This window comes from Schistosoma haematobium, chromosome 4 (assembly GCF_000699445.3).
Source record: "Schistosoma haematobium chromosome 4, whole genome shotgun sequence".
In the NCBI taxonomy this organism is placed as follows: domain Eukaryota; kingdom Metazoa; phylum Platyhelminthes; class Trematoda; order Strigeidida; family Schistosomatidae; genus Schistosoma; species Schistosoma haematobium.
The window spans coordinates 9,652,910-9,663,996 of NC_067199.1; positions in this window are offsets into that span (position 1 = coordinate 9,652,910).

An 11,087-nucleotide genomic window follows, 5' to 3' on the forward strand; every position below is an offset into this window, starting at 1 on the left:
TGGATGCGCACTGCTGAGTAGTCCCACAATAGGACGAAACGGCCGTCCAGTGCTTCCAGGTTTTCAAAGGTGGTGGTCTAACATCAATCGGTTCATGATCTCAATCAAAAAATGTTTGATCTAAGTTGTTTATAGATTTCAGTTTAATAACACAAGAAATGATATAGACTGTGAAACCACTAAAAACAAATGATCAGTAGACAGGTGTTTAGTGCTAGTTTAACGATCGTCAGTCAGGTGAACATACTACAAAAGTCAAAAGATCAAAATGGGAAAATTCTGTTCATTCATGAGATAGAGCTACACTTGTCGAATGTCATTCCTATATATTGTTGTTTTCGTTCTGATTTTCTCGAATCCTGAAGAGTTCAAAGTTTGTAAAAAATAACTGTCGGGCTCTCCTTGGTTTTTAATGAGTTTCCAGTTAATATCAGTTCGTACACATAAACTAAATTGAAAATAATTGGTAAATAATTATAATACCTTCAAATCCCCAGTTAACGCTAAGAGTGAGGAAATTTCTCTATTTCTTTTACCTATACCATTATAATCTCCATCGAAAAAATTCCTACCAACTACCAACGCTCAACTTGTAATTTACAGTTTAGATACAGTCTGCATCAAGAGTAAGAATCTCGTGTAATTCATCTTTCACATGATTCCATATTCTCTGTTTGATCACGCAGATGATATATTTAACAATTATAAATATCAATCGTTAAGATCATGAGTCAGTTGAAGCTAAACCACCATGGAAAACCTGGAAGCGCTGGACGGCCGTTTCGTCCTGTTGTGGGACTCCTCAGCGGTGTGCATTTACGACCTCGCCCCCTGCGAGATTCGAACCCAGGACCTCCTGGTTTCTAGTGAGAAGTAGTGACCCGTGGAGTTCAACCAGGTCTGTTGTGAGATAGTAACTCACTGAAGACAATGGTGGATGTGTCGCTCAATTTCGTGGATCAGTTGAAGTTAGACATTAACACCGCTGGATGCCGGCTCAGTGGTCTAGTGGTTTAGTGCTCACGTGAGAGGTTGAAGATCCTGGGTTTGAGTCCCGAGTACGCTATCGTGGATGAGCACTGCTCAGGAGTCCCATATTAGGACGAAACGGCCGTCCAGTGCTTCCAGATTTTCAATGGTGGACTAGCTTAGATCGACTCATGAATTCAACAATTAAAATACAAATGTCTTATGTTAACTGTAAGATGAATAATGCTTAGCTACATCAGAAATTATAGAAATCTATATCTACTAACCTAATTTCTGTTTACAGAAAAAAAGTTTATACAGCCTCAGAATTTAACTTGACCTTTCACTTAGATACTATTACGTTTACTAAAAAATCTTTTTCTTTTCCTTTCAAATTTCCAAAACTTTGATTTTGATAACATATTAATTTTTAATTTTTATCTTACTTAATATGTTCGATTATCTTTGTATCTAGTTTCCATTACACCTGTCCTACAATTAATCTGTCATTACATTACGTAATCTAGTGTAATAATCTTTCTATTACATCATTTTCATGCATTGTTTACATGTCTTCATAGAACTAATACTTAGACACATATATGATCATCGACTCGTTGAAAAGAGATCCCTTCACTAAACTTCTTGTTTTTAATAATCAGAAAGGGAATTATTTGTCAATCATTAATTTCACAAATAACGAAAGACATATTTCAGCCTGTGAAATTTCTAAAAATCTCCACAAAACCCATTCTGAAAATAATCAACTGCTCACTAGTGACTGACTTCAGGAAAATACTCCTGGAGTTCTAGTGAGAAGTCGTTACCAGTGGAGTTCAACCAGGTCTGTTGTGAGATAACAGCTCACTGAAGGCAATGGTGTACGGTGGCGTAACTTCGTGGATTGGTTGAAATTAGACATTAACACCGTTGGATGCCGGCTCAGTGGTCTAATGGTTAAGTGCTCGCGCGCGAAACCAATAGATCCTGGGTTTGAATCCCGCGGGGTGCGGGATCGTGGATGCGCACTGCTCAGGAGTCCCATACTAGAACGGAACGGCCGCCCAGTGCTTCCAGGTTTTCCATGGTGGTCTACCTTCAATTGACTCATGGTTTCAACCTGTGAAATTTCTAAAACTCTCCACAAAACCCATTCTGACATATTTTAATCGTTTAAAGATCCTTATCATATTAAAAGGTGGAAATAGGCGAAACGCAAACGGGGACGAAGAAATCTCTGTTCATGAGTCTATAATTCAGAGGGGATGCGGCTAGTGAAATATCAACTCAAAGATTACGCAGGACAATACAAAAATCTTTTAACGCCGGAGAACTGCGATTAGTGTTTTCTACGCGCCCAATGGTGACACCGGGGGTAAAAGATGAATTACCTAGAATGACCACCACATTTTGTATTTATCAGTTCGACTGCTCCTGTGGAGCTAGTTATATTGATCGAAGTTCTAGGAATTTATATTTTCGTGCTCGTGAACACTTCCCAGCGTGGCTAAACAAAGGTTTGATGAAGAAAGTGAACAGCTCGATATTGGCACATTTAGTACAAACTGGTCATAGTGCCAGTATAAACCAATCTTTTTCATTTATTTATAAGGTCAGTAATTTTTGCTAAAACTTGTCAGACTTAAAGTCCTTTAAACGACTGAAGCAGTAGCCATCTGGATGAAAAAACCGGAGCTCTGTACAGAAGAAATATCTTCAACCACTCCTTCTCCTCTGGCCAACATCAAGGTCAATTAATCAATCGTAATCTGAGTTATATCAACATTAACCATTTTATTGTATTTTGTTTAACAATCCTAAATTCACATACTTCAAACGATATACTGTGACGACGGACCACCGGTGAACTCGAGGAAGCTGTAAGAGGCCTTTAATCTGACCATTTTTTCGGATTATTAATTTGGATATATATGAATTGTAGAACCTGAAGAGAATTAATCGAAAAGAATATTCCTCGTTCAAATACTTAACATATTTACATCCAATTTAAAATTTTATTCCTAATTTTATGTAACTACTTAATAATAATTAATTGACTATGAAAACTCAACTTAGTTTTAATTTTAACTTTCTAAACACTATGTAACTAACTGATTATTATATTGTTCAACTGACTCACCATCATCTACTTGATATTGACTTTCTACTCATTTGAAGAATCTATCTATTAGTGTATAGTACTGATAAATAACCTATTGAGTAGAAGTATTTCTTAGCTCAATTTGTCTTTTAATATCTTAATGGTAATAGTTAATGAAGATTTGAAGAGTTTACATAAATTTAAGAAACAAGTGCGTGGAAAACAAGTAGTTTTAAAGTGGATGAAAGATGAATATGGTTGTAAACAGTTGATGAGAAAATATGAAGTACAAATGAATTCGGATTATTCAGTGTCATTTATTGTTATTGTTTTATGAAATATGCAGATCTGTGTTATTCATCTGTAATTGTTCGAAGTTAGATACACCGAAGGATATTGTCGTCTAACAGAGTCTAGAAATTATTGACTGATTACTGACTACCAAACAACATTATCTTGAACGCTGTTAGTTGTTTTTTTTTCCTAAAAAAAAATCTAAATGATCCGATTACTGTATTAGGTGATTAAAAGATATATCTAGATCATTGTTGTTCAGTTTACAAATTTTAAAAGTTATCCCCAATAGATTATAATCATAGAATCACGTACGATCACAAAGGATCCTATCCAAAATCTCTTAGTTTCACGGTGAGTACGATTCTGAATACATGTATCATATATTTCCGAACTCAGTCAAGTGACGATATGAAGTTATTGTTTTTTATAATCCTTTCAATTTCACACACAACAGTTTTTCATCCCAAATTCCCGGAAATTCATTTGGCCATTTGCGACAAATATATACGTCATTATTACCACGTGATGTGATTTTACGAGAGATTTTACACTACTGAATTGGATCACCTCCCTTTACATGGATTACACCAGAGCACCTAAAACTGCCTCAAACAAAAGAAATGATAATATTATCAGTAAATGATAAATGTATGAATAGTATATTCAAACATTATATGAACAAGAGTACTGGTTAATATAATATACAGTCCTTTTTAAAATACGGACAAAAAGACCTCTATAGGCTAAGCAAACCCACTTTAGATTTATATAGAATGTAATAGATATTTACAGGAGATTAGCAACTGGCTTTTATTGTAATCCACATCTGATAAAGTTTCAGATCACTGAGTTGCTATCAGTCACACCATAACCTCTTTTCGTAACCTAACATCCTCTTTGATTTTGCCATTCAGTTTGATTATTGATGAGTAGTGCGTGATGTGGAAGCCACTGAGATGATATATGTAACTATTTCCTACCAAAATAAACCGGTACATAAGGGCCACAATACTAACTGAATTCTTACCACTGCCCTCGACAATGTATCAAGAGACCTCGGGATCAATTATACGATTAAATCACCAATTTGACCAATCAAGATACATAATAGCGGTTTGCTTGCAACAAGTGTGACAATGTTTTATCATTTGGTAGAGGGATGGGGATGACATCAATGCATCCACAATAACCGGCCTGCACCTTCTGAGTCAAGCATCCACTAAATTCACACAATCTATGAGGCATAACGAAAGCCATTAGTTTGAATGTCGAGGCTCACTTACACTTTTCGGTTGGGTGATATCTAACATTAATTCTAGCTTGATCTGATACAAAGGAAGGTTCAACCAATCTTTCTTAGTCAATCTCTTTAAATTTATGAATCTGTCGACTAATAAAACACAAAATACGTTTGGGGAATACTAGGAAATCTAGGTACGTACTACAAAAGAAAGTTGTAGTGCTTGGTTTAACATCAACGTCGATGAAACGGAAAATCAATGGTATACATTAATAAGGAAAAACAATCTTAAAACAGGCTTTCAGGTTCAACAAATAGAAATGAATTTTACTCTAATAAATAGAGATTTTAAATACACATTATTGATGAACAGTAGATGTTTTTAGAAAGACTCCGAAATCTCATCTAAACCTGTTTGATTTTCATTTAATCAGAGAGCCTTTGAAAATTTATTAAAAACTAGAAAACTATTTCATTTTAATTCAAGACATAGTAGCAAACAACTTAACCCTCACTAAACTATATATTCAGATAGTATATCAATAAATCTTATCATTAAAACAATAGAAAATATTCTCATTACTACTATAAATCAGAAGGGGTTTTGTGGAGATTTTATTAATTCCAATAGATGAGATCATGACTTAGTTGAAGTTAGACCATCAAAGAAAACCTGGAAACACTGGACGGTCATTTCGTCCTATTATGGGACTCCTCAACAGTGTGCATCCACAACCCCTCCTCGCGAGATTCGAACCCAGGATCCATCAGTCTCGCGTGCGAGCGCTTAATCACTAGACCACTGAGCCAACATCCAACGGTGTTAATGTCTAACTTCAACTAACCCTAAATCATTTTATGAATCATATTATTTCAGTATTTTAATCGTAGACAATAATTCCTTTTATATATCTTTTTCACTTTAATCAAAACCAAATTGACATTGATCAGCTCCAATAAATAAATCAATTGAATTGTCAATAGTTGAAATCATGATTCAATTGAAGCTAGACCACCATGGAAAACCTGGAAACACTGGACGGCTGTTTCGTCTTAGTGTGGGACTCCTCAGCATTCATCGTGGTCCAGCTTCAATTGACTCATGATTTTAACTATTGAAATTACTAAAATCTCCACAAAACCCCTTCTGATAAATGGACTTGTGTATTCTTCCTTCACTAATGATTATTCTTCAATGTAAAATAAAGAAAATCTGGCAAAAATAAAGATAATAAATCCCCATTCTCAAGTAATAACATTCATTGTTTTTTTTAAAAAAAAATTAACTATTATTTCAAAAATTAATATAGTTAATTTCTAAAGTGTTTAACATTACTATAATAATAATAATAATAATCCCCATGGTGATAATGATGATAGCGATGATCTGATTTGTACCGATTTAAAAAAAGAAAGTTTATTTCAACCGAATACAATTAAATGTGATAGACTCACATGTTTGAATTTATTAATTTTTTTTAAAAAAAGAAAACTTTCATTTTATACCTAATACATTTCAGTAATCATGATGTTTTTATTCAGGGTGAAATATTTTTAGTAAAAGAACTATTGTAAAAGACTGTGCATTCATGTGTGTATGTGTGCGTGTGTGTGTAAGTGTATGCCTTTGTTATAAAACCGTAATCACTAAGATAAATAAATTATCAAACTAGACAATCAATATATAGTTGATTGATGTATATCAATTAAAATGTAATAAAAATAATTACTAATAATAGTAGTTTAAATCCCATGAAATATGTGAATGTTATGTGTAAGAGTATTTAAACTTGAGCCTATTCATTCCTTGATTGATTTAATGAATTGTTTTTTTTATTTCCATACTTAGTTACAGATTGAAGCCAAATAAATAACCAATCAGTTTGTAGTTTAATCATTTATCAATCTGACTCAATATGACCTTGACTCAGTATGTTTTGACTACTAAACAATCTTTTTTTTTTGGTGTTCTTATCAGAATGAAGGATTGTGGAGACTAGTAATTTTAAGAGTTGAGTTTATCATTGAACGTCGGTTCAGTGATCTAAATGTTGAACGTCCTCGTGCGAGACCAGAGGTTCGGAATTCGAGTCCCTTATGCAAAATCATGGGTACACACTGCTGAAATGTCTCATATTAGAAGAAAATAGCCGTCAAATGGTTCCAGGTTGACTGATGAGTTCAATTACTAAAGCCTTTTTGAGTTTGACTACTACTTATAATTAGTGCATTTGTTGTATCTTCTATTATTATTCACCGTAAATAGATGTTTTATCTTCCTTCGAATAATTGGAATTTTTTAGTTGCCAAGGTTTTATGGTGAACCAATAAAAATATGAAAATATCTTAACTCAGTTAATACTCCAAAACGTATAAAAAGAATGAGTTAATAGAACGTAAAAACAAATACATATAAAATATATGAGTTACTTGTTTTTGTCAGAACGATGGGTGTTCACAGGTCCAAATATATTTATCCACACTTATTGACAATGTAGAAAATATAATTCCAAAGAATCTCAGATATATACCAAAAGAGTTCTTTTGTAATTAACAGAGGATATGCTGCATAGCATGAGCTAAAACGTGTACAACAGTATTATTAGTAAACAAGAATAATGGAAATCAACTTAAACAAAATTCTTTATTCACTACAGTGTTTGTTTACATTAACTGAAATTACAAAAGATAATCAACAATGATAAAATCGTTTTTTCCTCAATCATCCCTACAGCTTTACACTTACTGATATTCGTGATAGCATTTTGTTAGCCTGTACTGGGATATATGGATCCGCGATGGAAACCTCAATATTGCCCGCAGACATAAGATTTCAGTTTCTTTTTGGATAACGGTTCACAGTGAAATTCAGGACGTGGTCTTCGTCCGGTATGTTCAACAAAATTGACCAAAATTCAGTCTTTGAATATCAAAATCTGGGTAGCTTAAATCTAAGTCAATAATTATATGATTTGTATCAGGTTCTCTGTTGGACTTTCATTCAGGCATGTGTAAAATCTTACTGTCCAAAATCTCGCCTTCCTTTAACAATTAGTGTCTTTTTTGATAGTAACTGGTTGCTGCTAACTATAACATAATCATTAAATCAGTTCACTTCCCTACAGTAATAATTATTGAATGAGTTTGAAATATTGCTTGACTCCGTATCCACTTCAATGGTTTTTGCGGAATTCGCGATGCATACAAGATAAAATTGTTCCAAAACTAGTGAATCATTCAACCCTGATGTACATCACGTGCGATTACTAACCTCGAAGTCCATCAGAAAAACTCTTAGAATTGATCAGTAGTGTTTGAGCAAATATGCCACAAGAATTTAGCGTAAATGTTCGTTTACAATACAATCACAAACACTATTGTATCAGAAAAACAATCTATGAGAAAATGTCAAATAATTATTCCACACATATTTTGTTCAAATAAACCCAAAGAATCATTATCCAGAAAAAATGAATGTTTAGTTACCTATTGAAATGTATTCTCAAAAGTGTAACATTTTGCAAGGATGTAAATTTATTATTTACTACTTGTGAGTAGTTCATCATAATATCTGAAATTCATTTATCTAATGTAGCTATTATCCATCGCCGTATGATAACTGCCAACGAAGTGAAGGTATAATTTATGTTAGTACAATTGTGTTCGTCCAAAATTAGGGCTAAACATCCTTCCAGTGCTCTGTTTTTTCCTTCGCTCGACAGATGAAATCAATTCCTGATAGTTTCTGATATCTGTGTCAAAATTCTCTCAATGATCTTACAAATATTTTTTGGAGAAAAACGTTTTGAAGATGAATTATTTACTGTATGGTTGTCAGATTTTATCAAAATAGTCTCTAATGCTGTATTGAAATATGTTTGATTGTCCTCATCTGTGTTCTCGTTCACAACAATAAAATGATAAGAAAGGGCAAAATTACATTTTACTTTTTTACTCACTGGAACTTCTATCCGACATTACATTCATTTTTAATACAATCTATGGACGGTCAAACCAGAACGTGGTATCAGTCACTGAAGTCACTAATTTCTGGTCTAAGCCATGTTAGTAGATGCAGACTACTTGGTTGGGGTCCGCATGACTATCGTAAGTAGTGGTTGGAGACTGGGTGACAAAGCTCAGAATCGATCACAATAGCGTAGATGTACACACTCTTTGTCTTTCCTTAAACTATGAGATTAAACTAGCTTCATATCTCTCTTTCTACGAAGTAATTCTTTCTTCCTTTACCATGTCTCTATATGCTAGCTTTCTTTTATATATTACCACCACTGAATTAACTACTTCTATGAATCCCGTGTTCATCTTATTTTGCTAATGAGGTGTGGCAACTTTGGCCGATGCATATATGTGCTTGATCCTGCGTTGTAGCTGACTGACTGACAATCTATAGATTATTTAGTATAATATTTGTTTTATTATCAATGTGATATTTCATCCAGTATAACATTAATCTATTTCAGTGTGATATTTACCCAAGATATGATATTCTTTGCATTAAATTAATGTGAAATATGCTCAGAATGACATACTGCATGCAATTTCGTTATCATTTCATTTATGTGACTTTTTCATAATTAATGATCACAGAAGTGTACAAATCAATATATGAGTATATTTTCGAATATAAATGTCTTCACGTTTATTTTGGGGTCAATATGTCTTCACTAGTACCAGTCTTCTGTGTTGTTACTTCGAGTCGTGGGGATAATAATAGTTCCTCATTTTGAAGTGTACTTTTTAAGCGACTCAGATATAAGAAAATGAAGTATAACGCTCATTTTAACTTATTATTGTTATTGTTTCAAACATGATCTTACAATCTTTCATAGGTATGTAATCAGTTTAGATTTCAATTTAAACATATTTACTTACTTACTTACTTACGCATATTACTTCTCATGGAGGAGCATAGGCCAACCACCAGCATTCTCCATCCAGCGCTGTTCTGGGCAATCCTTTCCAGCTCTTTCCAGTTGTTATGCATCCTTTCCATGTCTGCTTCGATTTCCCGACGTAACGTGGTCTTTGGCTTTCCTATTTTCCACTTCTCTTTAGGATTCCAAGTTAGTACTTGCCTGGTGATGCAGTTTGGTGATTTGCGTAATGTATGCCTATCCATTTCCATCGTCTTTTCCTAATTTCCTCTTCAACTGGAAGCTGGAATTTAAATACATTTGCTAACTATCAATCATCAATAATATCTATTCTATCACTATCTTCACAGCCTACATCACAGACTGGTTTCAGTTAAACAAACAATAAAAACAAGGAAGAATTGGACATATATCTTGTTCCTATATGAGGCTTTCTACAATGTACATCCTGGATACCATCATGGATGGAACCAAGGAGCTTTGCGTTTCTAAGTCAGTCCTTGACCTTTAGACTACTGTGTTAGCATTCAATGGTTTGCATAACTAGCTTCAATCAATTTGCGATGTAGTATTACCATCTTCTATTGTTATTAGTGAAGAACTGCCTCATAATCGACACGTCTAGACTGTATTAATCATAGCTTCTCCTTACTTCTTGAAATAATTCACGGAGGATATGAATATAAAAAGTAGGAAATATTGATTACGTCGTATTAGAACTCGGATTTCAACAACTGTTAAGTGGTAAACTCTTACAAATAATAATAAATATTAAATCTGTTGAACAAATTATTATCAATATTAACTTAGTAGACTAATAAATAACTGATTAATTTTCAAAGTGATTAGTACTGTATTTGGGTGCTAATGGAATAGAAATTACCTGCATATACATCCAGCTGACATACATCTTGAATTACACCGTTCACTCTGATCCAAGAATAAAATGAACGTCTGAAAACGTGGTTCCAAAAACATGGTTGAAAAGTATGGAAAAAATGTTAAAATCACATTATGAATGCTGTATACCTTTGTATCGCTATGACATGGTTTCTATCTATCTTTGAATTATGTCTATCTTGTACCTATCTTTTAAAAATTGAAGACATAAGTTAGTTACTAGTATTTGACCCCAGATGCTTTTAGGATACACTGCTAAAGATAAGAATATGAAATAGTTTGTTGAATAATGATAAGATTATTTAGCAAAACTCGATGGATGAAACTGTTACACCTGATAATTGAGTTGACTGTACTGATGACAATCTGGTCTAACTCATATGACTTAATATAAATGTAGAAAGAATATGAATGAATAGGGTTGTAGGGTACGAAGAAAATTCATTAATTAACTAAGAATTTTCTAAAACCTACAGAGTAAATTAATGTTTTCAATGAACGTCTAAAACAATATTGAATGCTGGTTGGTGAACCATATATATCAATAAAACTGAAAAGTCAACAATACTGATGAACATCTACTTTGTACACTAAAATAATTATTTATCTAATCATTTATTTAACAGTTGTAATATATACTTCAGAAATCTGTAGAACTCAGGGTTACATCTTATTCTACAAA